Here is a 16,556-nt window from a genome sequence, read left to right on the forward strand (position 1 = left end):
AAATGTGGGTGATGGCCATGTGCAGTTGAGGGGTGATGCAGTGAATGTGGAAAAAGTGGATACATGGGGGAATAATGATCATGAATTGGGTACTGTCAAAGAGTGTGTGTGGAATGTATTGACTTGCGGCTAGATGGTGGCATCTGTGGAAATAAGTCTAAAAGGCAGGTCTGATGAGGATGAACGCTTGGTTTCAGCAGTGGCATTGGGACCAGATTTAGTACCTTTATGAAGGCCACATGGCACACAAAGGTAGTCTATACTATGTATTGGTGGAATTCTGTCTAATCCAAGGTTGGAACTGTGGTAATTGGATGTAAAGCATACATAAAGTGTGGCACAATCCATCCAACACAGGTGCTGCCTTACACTAAAGTAGAGTTCGCAGACAGGTGCTGGGTAAGTAGTTGTACATTTCAGGCCTGTGCAAAATGTTGGTAGATGGGGCCTAGTGTATATTGGTTCTGATTGATTATCATTTAATTTACACAGAAAGTTATCAGATGAGAAGGTTCAACAGTTGAAATGGGCACTGATAATGAGGTACAGTTTTCCTCAAAAGGAATGAAATCATTATTTCAGGCGAATAAGAACAGTGACAGGTGGACTTCCTTGTACAACCCTGTTAGAATTGAGGGTCTCTAGTTGGCACAGGTAGGTACTTGTGACAAATAGGGACCCATGCCTCTAGTCAGGGTAACGGGTACACTCCTAAAATAACCGCTGCTCACCCCCTTGGTACCTTGGCACGAGCAGACAGGCTTATCTCAGAGGCAGTGTGTAAAGCATTTGTGACCACATACAGTAACCCAGTAACAACACTACAGATGGACACCACACAGTTTTATATTAAAAATAAGTATTCTTTATATAGACTTAACACAAGACCACAAACGACAAAAATCCACAATACTATACTTTAGATGGTAGTTTTAGCTTAGTTCAGTTCAGTTCTTAAAATGCAACACTTTAGGTCAATGTACCTTTTGATGCGGGACGCTTCTTCAACAAGCAATGTTGCAGCAATGGAAATGCGGCAAAGTTACGGTGCAAAGAAATAAAGACGTGAAGATCTTCCAGATGCGGCACACTTCTCCGATGATGAGAGAAGTCTCGATTCGATGCGTGAGCTGCAGCGGCGACACCATTGTTCAGCGATGCGACAGAACAGCCTCGGCTGCGGCACTCTTCTCCGACTTTGTGAGAGGCTTCCGCACAATGCGACAACTACAGTGGCAACATCCAAGATGCGACGGCAGCAGCTCCGAAGACGACGCGCTTCTCAAAGGATCCGAGGTGCTTTCCTTGATGAAGTGCAATACGACAGCTACATTGGAGACATCCACAATGCAAGGGCAGCACCAGCGACGGCGTCACGCTTCTTCCTCATTGCGAGACACTTCTCTCGATGCGGTGCAATATGACAGCTACCGCGGCGACATCCAAGATGCGACGGCAGCAGCAGCAACGGCGACACGCTTCCTCTTCGTTGCGAGATGCTTCTCTCGAGGCAAACTCTGTCCCAAGCCCTTGGAGATCCTTACAAGTTAAAAATAAAGTACACAAAGTTCCTTTCTCCTTCCTTTGGCAGTCAGGCAACCACTGCAGGCGAATCCCCCAAGCAGCACTTCAGCTTAGGGATATTCTCTCCTCAGTTTCTTCAGGTTCCTCTCCTCAGTAAAGGTTTCTTCTTGTTTGTCCAAAAGTGATCTAGTTTCTTGGGATCAGGGTCCCAATATTTATGCCCCAAAATCCTTTGTCCTCTGAGGGCAGAGGGGTCTTTGCCAAGTCCAAATCAGTTCTGGAGCATTCTGTTTACATGACTCCTTCTTTCCTTTCACAGTACAGGGCAGAAACATCCGACGCCCCACAGGAGGTGAAGCCAGCATTGTGGATGAAAAGCACAGACCTGGAGCACCCTGTTGACATGATTCCTTCTCTCCTTTCACAGTGCAGGGCAGAGACATCAGACGCACCACATGGGGTGGAGCCAGCACTGTGAGGGGAAGGCACAGTGGTATTCAGGTCCCCGGTGCAACTTCTCCCACTCATCTAGATGAGGATCTCTCTATTCACCACTGGGCTGACTCATTCTGTCTCCTGGAATCCCCCAGCCCTGTCACTCAAACTCCAGACAAGGAATACACAACCTAGCAGAGGCAGGCTTTGGATAGTTAGACAAGAAAAAACCTACTTTCTAAAATTGGTATTTTCAAACACAGAATGTTAAAACCAACTTCGCTAAAATATGTGTTTCATCGCATTTATGCGAATCCTCAGGGCTGAAATGAACAAAAAATTGACAATGGAGCATGTTTTTTATATGGATATTTACAACTATAAGACCTGGTTACATGGTCTTGCATGCACAGTAGTTGCCACTACCAGTGTACAATATCACATCTCCTATTGCTGAGTGCTATCCCAACACATCCGTGTCGTCGGTGTGTAGTTATCACTATTATCTCTAACTGTGCAGTATAATAGTGATTTTGTGCAATTACATGTGGTTGTGCCAAAAAATATATGTATTGATGTGGACACACACTCTATGATCCATAGGTGAGCTATTTGTGGATGATACAGTCATACTGCATGCCATAGTGAATCTGTGTGAATATCTACCCTATGGAACTCAGAAAGTGTCCGTTTCATACCTGAAAGGCTAAGATCCAGTCAGAAGGTCTAAATAACAGTACAGAAGAAAACACGGTAACAGAAAAAATCTCATTACCACTTGTCATAATACTAAACACAAGCAAGATGAAAAAACAGTGGTGAGAATATGAAAAAGTAAGCATGCGAACGCTCACCGCTCAGCTGGTGATACTTCCAACCCAGCTGGGCCCTTGACCGTAGAGATTTCAATTGTGTATATCGAGATAGTTCTGTAATTAGATGAGCGATCTAAGTTATAGCAACAGACATCTAAATGTCATAAGTTGACAAAATATAGTGCAACGACGATAATTGTTACAATATCTGTGATTTTAGATACAAAATCATTGTCTCCTTATCACTAAAGACAGCGCGCCCCGGCCTACCACAAGTTAATATGGTGGTTCACAGAACATATTTATATATCCGGTCTCCCCAATTCAAGGCTAATCATCAACTCTAAATTGTAGGATGGTTCTGTAATCCATCCTGCTCTCCCTATACCTCCCCTTACTATGGTAGGTTGTGCAGTACACTTACTATATGTATTCTTCGAAGTGTATCGCAAAAATGTATATAAATCCGCTTGACAAGTCCCAATTCGTAGGTATCAATGACACGTTAGCCCACAGTGCGTGGAATAGAGCCCTGAAAAGTATAATGGGCATAATTCAGTAAACCATTTTATAATTTTTAATTTAGGCTATAATTAACATGGCATGGTTCGATATATATCCTAAGTCTTACCTAATGGTATTAGGTAAGAATCGTGCCCCGTGGTAATTGGTCCAAGTATTAAATGCTCCCAGCTGAAATGACATAAAAAACGAACGGACTAGTGAAAACGGGATGTTTCACGTATGGTATTATCGTTGCTGGAAGAGGGGGCTGCCGCCACAATAAAGACGGTAAACTTACCCTAGTCAAGCGGAGAAACGGTTTATCCACGTCTGTATCCGACGGTCGTGTTCCTGTATGGACACGTGACCGTCGCTCTGACGTCAATTACATAGCGTCGGGTAATCGCGTGTCTAAAAGACTAGACTGTATCTGTCTCAAGAATCACCTCCAATTCGGGTGCCCATATTAGAAAACCCCAGCGACGGTCACGTGTCCATACAGGAACACGACCGTCGGATACAGACGTGGATAAACCGTTTCTCCGCTTGACTAGGGTAAGTTTACCGTCTTTATTGTGGCGGCAGCCCCCTCTTCCAGCAACGATAATACCATACGTGAAACATCCCGTTTTCACTAGTCCGTTCGTTTTTTATGTCATTTCAGCTGGGAGCATTTAATACTTGGACCAATTACCACGGGGCACGATTCTTACCTAATACCATTAGGTAAGACTTAGGATATATATCGAACCATGCCATGTTAATTATAGCCTAAATTAAAAATTATAAAATGGTTTACTGAATTATGCCCATTATACTTTTCAGGGCTCTATTCCACGCACTGTGGGCTAACGTGTCATTGATACCTACGAATTGGGACTTGTCAAGCGGATTTATATACATTTTTGCGATACACTTCGAAGAATACATATAGTAAGTGTACTGCACAACCTACCATAGTAAGGGGAGGTATAGGGAGAGCAGGATGGATTACAGAACCATCCTACAATTTAGAGTTGATGATTAGCCTTGAATTGGGGAGACCGGATATATAAATATGTTCTGTGAACCACCATATTAACTTGTGGTAGGCCGGGGCGCGCTGTCTTTAGTGATAAGGAGACAATGATTTTGTATCTAAAATCACAGATATTGTAACAATTATCGTCGTTGCACTATATTTTGTCAACTTATGACATTTAGATGTCTGTTGCTATAACTTAGATCGCTCATCTAATTACAGAACTATCTCGATATACACAATTGAAATCTCTACGGTCAAGGGCCCAGCTGGGTTGGAAGTATCACCAGCTGAGCGGTGAGCGTTCGCATGCTTACTTTTTCATATTCTCACCACTGTTTTTTCATCTTGCTTGTGTTTAGTATTATGACAAGTGGTAATGAGATTTTTTCTGTTACCGTGTTTTCTTCTGTACTGTTATTTAGACCTTCTGACTGGATCTTAGCCTTTCAGGTATGAAACGGACACTTTCTGAGTTCCATAGGGTAGATATTCACACAGATTCACTATGGCATGCAGTATGACTGTATCATCCACAAATAGCTCACCTATGGATCATAGAGTGTGTGTCCACATCAATACATATATTTTTTGGCACAACCACATGTAATTGCACAAAATCACTATTATACTGCACAGTTAGAGATAATAGTGATAACTACACACCGACGACACGGATGTGTTGGGATAGCACTCAGCAATAGGAGATGTGATATTGTACACTGGTAGTGGCAACTACTGTGCATGCAAGACCATGTAACCAGGTCTTATAGTTGTAAATATCCATATAAAAAACATGCTCCATTGTCAATTTTTTGTTCATTTCAGCCCTGAGGATTCGCATAAATGCGATGAAACACGTGTCGGCTGGCTGTACAACACATTAAAGACTCCAAGATCTACTTATTGAGAGTGCTTTGTTTGAATAATTCTGCCATTTTGTGATATACATGTTGATTTGTGTTACTTAACACTTTACACACTTTCTTGAGTGCAACGGTAATCTGTTCTTGTGCATATAGGGGTAGTGTTTTTCTACTCATTGGAGTGGTTCAAGGTTTCCCCACTCGCCGTTCTGCACCTGAATAGTCAATCATCTTTACACTGAAGTGCGTATAAACGGGCTGTGCACCTGTGTCTATACTGATGAAAAGCCTTTCTCCTCTTTATTAGTCTTTATCAGTGAAGGGTAGCCGCCACGCACATTATACTTTCTTCCCTTGTTTTCCCTTTTTATCTAGAATATCCCTAGATAGGAACACGTATCCATCCTAATATGGATCGCACCAAAGTGGCAGAAGAACTTTTCGATAACCTAGCAAAAGGGATGTCCACTCAATCTGCTTCTACCAGTACTAACCCACCTCGTATAGAGGGTTTGAAAGATAAATTTTTGAAATTAGAAAGACTTAAGAAATTGGAGAACTCTAAATGGTGGGATGGGGTGACCCTCAAACAATATCTAAGATTAAAACGTATTCCCAGAGGGTTGAGAGGTCAAATATTTCCCACATATGACGACTTGGATGCAGATCTCATGGTTAAATGGGAGGAATCTCTTACGAACAACTCCATTACCCTTATGGAAATTCTGATTGTCAGTTCAGAACGCAAGGTCACGAAGTTGCAGGCGGAAATAGCCGTTGTGGAACAAGAAATTAAAGATCTCAATTTGCCTGAACCGACGATCAAGAATTACACCATTTTAGATGAAATCCTTTTGAAACACCAATCGGATATCAAAAATAGGAAAGCTCGACAACTTAGGAGGGACGAATTGGATTATGCACGTGGAAGAATTTTCACGTTTGATAAAAAATATGACTCCATGATCCCAAATAGCTCCAAATCTAGTGGTAAGAATAAAACTAGCTCAGAACCTGCCTCTTTATCTTCTAGTAACGCCTCTTTGAATTCTGTCAATACTACTGGAGGAGACTCAGACAATCAAGACAGACAGAATATGCCAGCATTTTTTCACGAGGTTTTACGCATAAGGAAGGGCAACAGATACGTGCCCCCAAGAAACCAGCCCGAGCAAAAACCAGACGAGGCAGGGGCAGGAAGCTCAGAAGACTATCGAAGGAAGTTGAGATCAGGGGCCAACAAGAACCTTTGAGCATTGAAAATCAGGGTGTACAGGTCATTAATCTCTCCAAACTAATACTAACTCCAGACATGATCTCTCTCTTGAGTAGGGGCTTAAATTTTAACCCTTATAACACTGGAGATATTTGTAAACTGAAGATTGATCTCTTTAAGTTTATTCGGAATTTGAAGCTAAAAAAACATTTTTTTGGATTAGATAAAAAAGAGAGGGAAAGAAGATTAACACCTGCACAAAACACTTCTGATACACTATCAATAAAAGATGTTTTTGCAACCCACCTTTTGTTGTCATTAACTGATATGGAGGATTCTCCTCTTGACATGGACCAACTGTTGGAGGAGCTAGATATAGAATCGGATTTTAGCATTGTCAGTGGTTTAAAATCTAAATCCAAATGGATTCCCACACTACCTGGGGGCAATGCAATAGATATGTTTCACAAACGAGTGATAGAGGATTTGGACAACCTGAACAGTCATCGAAAGGACAGGATGTTTAAATATAAGGACAATCTAACCCATGGGGAAAGACAGGCACTAACCACATTAATGAAAGACAATACTATAACAATCAGGGAAGCAGACAAAGGGGGAAATGTTGTGATAATGGACCGAGTAGATTATCAGTCTGAAATCTCCCAACAACTACAGGATGAGTCTTGCTACGAACATCTCACACACAACCCTATGGGTCCCTTAACTTTGAAGATTAACTCTCTACTGCTTAAATGGAAACAGGCTGGCTTATTGAACGAGGAAGAATTCCTATATCTTAAGGTGTTTAGACCAACTTACCCATGGCTATATACTCTTCCTAAAGTCCATAAAGAACTCCCTTTTCCTCCTGGGAGACCGATTGTTTCTGGCATTGGAGGTCCCACCGAGAGATTAGCGGAATACGTGGATCTTTTCCTGGGTCCTATGGTCAGAAACTTACCCTCCTACATACAGGATAGTAAACATATTCTTAGTACCCTTGCAGACATCCAGTGGCAAGAGGGATCCTTACTTGTCACATTAGATGTTGTCTCATTGTACACAAGTATTGATCTGGATTTGGGCATTCAGACCGTAAACAAAATTCTACACAACAGACCTGCCACACTTTGGCAACATACTGAAATGTTATCTGCAATGATTGAGCTAATACTCAGGAATAATGTATTTATGTTTGACAAAAACTGGTATTGTCAGAAGAGGGGTGTAGCCATGGGCTCGAAAATATCACCCTCGTTTGCCAATTTGTTTATGGGTGCTTTGGAATCCGATCTCATTTGGAGCAAGAAGGGTGCACAATATATCGACTCCATTATATTTTGGGGTCGATATATTGATGATTGCATCCTGATCTGGTCCGGCTCTGAGGAGCTTTTACAAGACTTTTTTGGATACCTTAATAACAACTCTTGGGACATCCGATTTACCATGAATTGGAGTAAAACCAGTATAGAATTTCTGGATATTGAATTTTATGTGACATCAAACTGTCTCCACAGTAGACTGTTTAGGAAATCCACCGCATGCAATGCAGTCTTGCATGCCTCAAGCTCACATCCGCCTCATCAAATAAACGCCATACCTTATGGCGAGTTTCTAAGGGCAAGAAGAAACTGTAGTGAGGATGGAGAGTTCAGGAGAAGTTTGATCGGTATGAAGGAAAGATTTCACAATAGAGGTTACACTAAAAGGATCATTGAGAAAGCTGAAAGGAGGGTGATAAAAGTAGAAAGAGCACATACCCTCGTACAGACACACAAGTCCCCCACCACTGGAAGGGAACAAATCAGAATGGTAACGGATTACAATTCGTTCCATAACGATTTACGCAGGAGTCTCACTAAGCATTGGGGTTTGTTAAAATCAGAAAGAGCTCTTACTGACTGCATTGCTAATAGACCGCAGATAACATTCAGGAGAGGTAACACTCTTAGGAATAAATTGAGTCCCACTGTACCTAGAGACACCACTATTACGACATGGATGACACAGCATAGTCTTGGTTTTTACAAATGTGGTTTCTGCAATGTTTGTAAATGGGCGAAACATGGTACTACCAAATTCGTGGGCCCGGATGGTGTTGCCTACACGGTCAAATTCAATATCAACTGTACTACCAAATTTGTAATCTATGTGATAGAATGTGCTTGTGGAAAAATGTATGTAGGGAGCACTATCAGACAACTAAAGGAAAGAATAACTGAACATATAAGGGCGATACTCAATGGGGATCCTAAGTATCCGGTAGCCCTACATGTGGCCTCCTGCCAAAGTGACAAGATGAACAAGGTAATCAAATTTTACGGCATAGACACAGTCCCCCTGGATGTTAGGGGAGGTAATCGGGAATTACGATTGAGGCGCACCGAGGCTACTTGGATTATGCGTCTTAAAACGGTGGAACAGGGACTTAATTATGATCATGAAATGCAATATTTCCTAGGCAACTGATATATGGTAACGTTGAATGACACTGCCATGTGCCTTTATTTGGTTATGGATGATTTCTGATATGCAGAAAAGTAATTGTACATTTTCCTTTATGTGATGATGACTCCCCTGCACTTTCTCTTTACATAATGTTTTTGTGCTACTATGCAATTGCATACAATTATTTCCTTCATGTCATGATGACTCCCCTGCACTTTCTTGTTACATAATGTTTTGTGCTACTATATAATTGTATATAATTATGCCACTTGCAACTACATATGTGTAGAGACTACATGTTATATAAATATAGGTGTTTATACCCACGTGTGAATGAAATTAGCACCACCAGTTTACAGATCCCCAGCACGGTGGTCACTCCCAATGTTCACTAGAATTCAGTATATGTTTGAACACACTCACTTTGTATTTTAACTTTTGCAGATAGTGACCTGCTGTATGGGCTGTAGACTTTCACCCCTATCACTCTTTACTTCTCGCTGGACCGCCCACCCTTTTTTCCTATTAATCTCCATAGTCCCCTTTTCTTCTAAAAAACCCCCCTCCCGCCCCCCTACGTTTTCTGGATTATAGTGCCGCTAATTTGTGGCATTAATCACTCTTTTCGAGCAGTATCTATTCAATAATCGATATGTAGAGCGTCTGGGGTTTTCTAATATGGGCACCCGAATTGGAGGTGATTCTTGAGACAGATACAGTCTAGTCTTTTAGACACGCGATTACCCGACGCTATGTAATTGACGTCAGAGCGACGGTCACGTGTCCATACAGGAACACGACCGTCGGATACAGACGTGGATAAACCGTTTCTCCGCTTGACTAGGGTAAGTTTACCGTCTTTATTGTGGCGGCAGCCCCCTCTTCCAGCAACGATAATACCATACGTGAAACATCCCGTTTTCACTAGTCCGTTCGTTTTTTATGTCATTTCAGCTGGGAGCATTTAATACTTGGACCAATTACCACGGGGCACGATTCTTACCTAATACCATTAGGTAAGACTTAGGATATATATCGAACCATGCCATGTTAATTATAGCCTAAATTAAAAATTATAAAATGGTTTACTGAATTATGCCCATTATACTTTTCAGGGCTCTATTCCACGCACTGTGGGCTAACGTGTCATTGATACCTACGAATTGGGACTTGTCAAGCGGATTTATATACATTTTTGCGATACACTTCGAAGAATACATATAGTAAGTGTACTGCACAACCTACCATAGTAAGGGGAGGTATAGGGAGAGCAGGATGGATTACAGAACCATCCTACAATTTAGAGTTGATGATTAGCCTTGAATTGGGGAGACCGGATATATAAATATGTTCTGTGAACCACCATATTAACTTGTGGTAGGCCGGGGCGCGCTGTCTTTAGTGATAAGGAGACAATGATTTTGTATCTAAAATCACAGATATTGTAACAATTATCGTCGTTGCACTATATTTTGTCAACTTATGACATTTAGATGTCTGTTGCTATAACTTAGATCGCTCATCTAATTACAGAACTATCTCGATATACACAATTGAAATCTCTACGGTCAAGGGCCCAGCTGGGTTGGAAGTATCACCAGCTGAGCGGTGAGCGTTCGCATGCTTACTTTTTCATATTCTCACCACTGTTTTTTCATCTTGCTTGTGTTTAGTATTATGACAAGTGGTAATGAGATTTTTTCTGTTACCGTGTTTTCTTCTGTACTGTTATTTAGACCTTCTGACTGGATCTTAGCCTTTCAGGTATGAAACGGACACTTTCTGAGTTCCATAGGGTAGATATTCACACAGATTCACTATGGCATGCAGTATGACTGTATCATCCACAAATAGCTCACCTATGGATCATAGAGTGTGTGTCCACATCAATACATATATTTTTTGGCACAACCACATGTAATTGCACAAAATCACTATTATACTGCACAGTTAGAGATAATAGTGATAACTACACACCGACGACACGGATGTGTTGGGATAGCACTCAGCAATAGGAGATGTGATATTGTACACTGGTAGTGGCAACTACTGTGCATGCAAGACCATGTAACCAGGTCTTATAGTTGTAAATATCCATATAAAAAACATGCTCCATTGTCAATTTTTTGTTCATTTCAGCCCTGAGGATTCGCATAAATGCGATGAAACACGTGTCGGCTGGCTGTACAACACATTAAAGACTCCAAGATCTACTTATTGAGAGTGCTTTGTTTGAATAATTCTGCCATTTTGTGATATACATGTTGATTTGTGTTACTTAACACTTTACACACTTTCTTGAGTGCAACGGTAATCTGTTCTTGTGCATATAGGGGTAGTGTTTTTCTACTCATTGGAGTGGTTCAAGGTTTCCCCACTCGCCGTTCTGCACCTGAATAGTCAATCATCTTTACACTGAAGTGCGTATAAACGGGCTGTGCACCTGTGTCTATACTGATGAAAAGCCTTTCTCCTCTTTATTCGCTAAAATATGTATTTTACCATTCTGAGTTCAGGCATACTAAACTCGAATTTCTACAATGTTCCATGAGTCGGTTGGGATTATAAAATGTAATAATCTAACTTCCCATTCTGGCCTATGGAGAACAGTAAGCCTTGCTATAGTGAAACACGAAAATGGCTGTAATTCACTATTAGGACATGCCACACACATCAGGGCTTGTCCTACCTTATACTTACAATGCACCCTGCCCTTGGGCCTACCATAGGGGTGTCTGATATGAAGAAAAGGGAAGGTTTAGGGACTGGCAAGTGGGTGCACTTGCCCAGTCAGCATGGCAGTACCAGACTGCACACAGGCTCTGCAATGGCAGGCCTTAGACACACTTTTATATGCTGCTTCTGTGGGTGGCACTAGCAGCATTTGGATTACCAGCCCCGGGCACTCCTGGTGCACTGTACTAGGGTCTGACAAGTAAACCAAACAAGCCAATCATGGAATCACTAATCCATACATCAATTTACAAATTGGAGAGTGCAAGTGCACTTTAGCACTGATCAGCAGTGGCAAAGTGCCCAGAGTCATAAAACAGCCAACAACAGGTCCGAAACAATATAGGAGGAAGGCAAAAAGTTCAAGGATGACCCTGCAAAAAGGGCCAAGTCCAACAAACCCCAAAGCCAATGGACTTGCAGACCAAACCAATTCAATGGTTTCTAATAGAGTATAATTTATGCCTGGGCGGTAAACCTCGCTCCGTTCGCAGAGTTTGTGGAGTTTTCTGCACTCTGCACTCTGCAGAGCTCACGGAGTGCAGAAAACTCTTCTCTGCGATGTGCAGCGGAGATTTTTCCCCGCTCACTATCGTGAACGGTAAGTTCGCACTGCACTCCGGCACTCGCGGAACTTGATAGAGTTTTTTTGTAACTTTGCGAAGTTCGCGTAGCAAAACTCCCCGAACTATGCCCAGGCATAGATAGTTGCCACGAGCAGGGGCCCTGTTGTACCAAATTTTTTCACAGGAGATGCTACAGCGTACGACACCTTCGCTCCTACCAAGACTGGTGTGAGTACTGCAAAGACAAGGAGAATGAAGGTGGAACTTGGATAGCTGGGAAAGGATGGTGAATGTATAGCGGATCTTCAATATGTAAGGAAATTAGTAGAAAGGAATCGGATAATATGTACTAGATGTTGTGATGAGCAGATATACGTGAAAGTTGTAGAGTGGGTGAGTTAGTGTAAGTGTGGAAGTCTGAGGGTCCTACAGGATGTGGTGCTTATTCCATCCATTGTGATGCGCAATGTTGGGCGGGATACGTGGTGCAGGAAAATATGTCTTGCCGGATTACGTGAAGAAAGTGGTGGGTTGAATGGAGCCATTGAGGAGAAAATCTTGGGGCGTCTAAACGACTCGTCAGACACTGAACTGAGCCCATCAACTCATGAAAGACTGTGAAGTATTAGTTGTGTATGTTTATATCATTTGTCTTATCACGTATAAGTTTGTTCATCATTTGTACATGTTATTTGTAAATAGAGTTTGGAGATGTGTTGAGAAAGGAGGTTCTGCTGAAGTTGCTGCATTCCAATGGAGTATTCAAATTATAGAGTGTGTGACATCAAATCATGATGTGAATGTCTTCTGTCTGGAAGTAAGGATAGTTGGAGGAGCGCTCTGAGGGAGCAAAAGTACTGAGATTAGTAGAGAATTGTCCCTGTGGGGCTTGTTTTATGGTCATAATTCCTTGGAGACCTGATTCACAATGATTTTGTTATGAGTATGTGTGACATGCTATTAAATTCCAGGAGTAAGGTAGAAGTACTACTGGCTTACTTCTGACTTACTCCTAGAATGCAGGACTAAGGCAGCTGTACTACAAGAATAGGTCATCGTAAAGTCTTTGCAAATTGGTCTCATATTGTTTATCTCTCTTGTGCTGTATGGTTGTATCAGAAGGTTAGGGACTGGGTGACAGAGGTTTCAGAGTGAGGACGCATCAGCACGTTTTGACAAATGACTCTGCTTTCACCGACATACTGTGGATATTTTCTGAGATGGAGGAGTTTGTGAAATTATGCAAAGCTCTTGTCATTCTAGAATTGGAGGACAGCACCTTTGATGAAGAAAGAAAAAGGTTCTTGAGAATTTGATGTTTTTGTTCCAAGAATCTTACTACAGTTGAGTAGGAAGCACTGCCATCTTACTCTTAATGCATGGCACGCAGGGCAGTTGCCCGGGGGACCCACATACATAGGGGCCCAATGCAGACCAGAATTTAACACTAATTTTCAATTAAACATTTTTATTCCTGTGAGTCGTTGTGTATGAAGAGCCCAGTACACTGCTTTGCCCAGGGGCCTACAATGCTTTTAAGAAGGCCCTGGTAGAAAGTGAGGGAGCGAGGAATGACAGCGGCTGTGGGACGGATTAAGCCACTTCATTGTACAGGGAGATTACTTCGGTTCAGCTTACCTTTCTCTGTATTCTTCTATTCATGGCACTCACCTTTGCAGTCATAGATTTGCATTGTTCTCTAATTTCAAATTTGAAAGAACAACAATTATCCAAGGCATTCAGAACATTCAATTACGCGTGATGGTAACATGATTTAATCACCCTGAAGGTTGGATCTAATTATATGAAAAGAGAATGACCACATAAAAACACTGCCATCCAATAGAGGATGTTCAGGTTGTTTTAAATATCATTCTAGGCAATGTAGATGTTTTGTGTGAAATACAGGAGACAAAGCAGCTTCCTCAAAGAGAATGGATGACCCATCTGAACTAACATACTTTCCGCCAGTGACTATTTGTAAAAAAATAAGTCAGGCCTGGAGTTTGCATCTCCCATTGCCATTGCCACTGTTGCCAATGACAGCACCTACACAACTTCTAACCAGCACACTGCTACAAATGTGTCAATTCAGCCTATTCCAGGCCCCAAAGCTATAAAATTAGCTTGAACTGCAGGTATTGGTTGTTTTTGATGCATACTGAATGAATAAACAATTGCTGTTCTGCTCATCTCTAGATGATACAAGCAGCGCCACCATGTGACAGCTGTCATATGTGCCAGTGTGGACAATTAAGTGCAGGTGCCAAGCACTGGAAACTACCTGCTCAAATTAAGCACTGCTCTCTGCTATAGTGAAGTGGTAGTTTCCAGTATCATGCCTGCACAAGATTTTAAAAAGTACACTGCTCATGATAGCAAGGATCGCACATCAAGAATATGGTCACGCTCTTTACACGTGTGTACTGCAGAAAGTTCGTAATGCCTATGATTGGTGTGCAATATGAATATCGATGACAGAATATCATGTTAAGGATTTATCGAGGGCAAAATATTGAAACAGAAAGATCGATAGATAAGTACATAAAGATGTTCTATTCCTAACTCTGCTTCAATGCACCTTGACGATATATGTATACATGTATCCTCAAGGTGTGTAGATGTGGAGTTAGGAATAGGAAATGTATAATTCCTTTAAATACATTTAGCTTTTGATATTTTGGTCCTCGATATGTTGTCCATGATAACTTTATATCACAATATGTCTTGGATTGATAATCAATAGTATGATCCTAGGATTGTATTAAATGTATACATTTTACGCAATTTTAGGCCTGACATAAGAAAAGAATCCGACTAGAAGGTGATGCTACACACTTTGCCGCTCCTTGAAGAATAACCATTGCAACATGGGTACAAAGGCGTGTTCAATCAATCAATCAATCAATCAATCAATCAATCAATCAATCAATCAGGGGCTTGTAAAGCAAGGCTACTCACCCGTGAGGGTCTCAAGGCGCTAGGGTGGGGGGAAGGGTCTGCCGACCCGTCCCTGCAATGGGATAAAACCTCCTCACACATATGCCTGCAGGCACCTAAAAAAAGAGGCGTGTCTAATGGCCTCGCAGCCTCGAAGGCGCTGTTTAAGTCTCCGAAGAACAAATAACGCAGAGCAGCTTTCAGGCCAGATATATAAATGACATAATGTGTCCCACAAATAGCTAATATAATAGCAGATCTCTGAAGACAGAAAGGGTGAGACTTAGGCGAGATGCACTGGTGGAGGAATACATGAATACATTAGTCTGTTTTTGCCTGGTTTCCATTAACTCAACTTTCCAAACTTGAGCTGTCGAAAGCGCATACGGAAAAGTAAGAAGACACTCTGGTAGCCTTGTAAATGATTCATTTTGGCATGCTGAGATATCAGAGCCGGCCGCAGTGCCAAGAGGTCGTTGAGTCAAACAGTGAGCTGGCCACACAGCAGGCAGCCATCAACATGCACCTGGGACACAGCATTTCATGAAAAAAAGCGCAGTTACCAGGCAATGAGAGCTTTGAAAGGTTAACTTCAAGGCTTTGTTTTTGTGGCTGTTTGGCACGTGCAGCTGATTTCATTAACAAGGAAGGCATATCATTAGCTGATTGTTGGACTGACCAAAAATAGACCTGAGCTGTTTGAACCCTTTGTTACCTTTCCAGCCTAGTCAATGTGCCAACCCCGGTGCAATCCGGCATAAATAGGGTGATCCATAAACGTGTGTTCAATGTCACTCAAGGCAGCCAAGCGTATAAAAACAGGCCTTGGCAAAGGCAATAGGCTTGACCTTTGTATACGGAAAAGGATTCTTTGTATATAGCATCTGCAGGGCCAGTATGTGAGCCGTCACACTTGTATTAGCAAAGCAATGCTCCCAGAGGCTAGGAGTCTGCAGAACTGAGATAAGAAGGCAGCGCTGCACAAAACTTGACAGCATAAACTGGGCGGACAAAAACTAAGACTAACAGATATGAGACCTCATTGAAGCCAGCTGGACCACATGGCCCTCAGAAGCCCAATACATGAAAAACCAGGAAAACCTCATAGCACCCAGGAGCGGCAGTACACCAAAAGCCAACAACACTTTGTGGACCTCGGGAGCGCCAATACACCAAAAGCAAACAAGACCTCGTCCGCCTCAGGAACGCCAGCACACCAAAATCAAACAAGGCCTCGAAGAGCTCAGGAGCGCCAGCACACCAAGAGCCAACAAGACCTCGGGGGCCTTAGGAGCGCCAGCACACCACTAGCCAACAAGACCTCGTGGACCTCAGTAGTCCAGTACACCAAAAGCAAACAAGACCTCGTGGACCTCAGGAGCCCAGTACACCAAAAGCAAACAAGACCTTGAGGACCTCAGGAGCGCCAGTACATGAAAAACCAGGAATACCTCAAAGCACCCAGGAGCGGCAGTACACCAA

This window comes from Lissotriton vulgaris, chromosome 4_1 (genome assembly GCF_964263255.1).
Source record: "Lissotriton vulgaris chromosome 4_1, aLisVul1.2, whole genome shotgun sequence".
NCBI lineage: Eukaryota > Metazoa > Chordata > Amphibia > Caudata > Salamandridae > Lissotriton > Lissotriton vulgaris.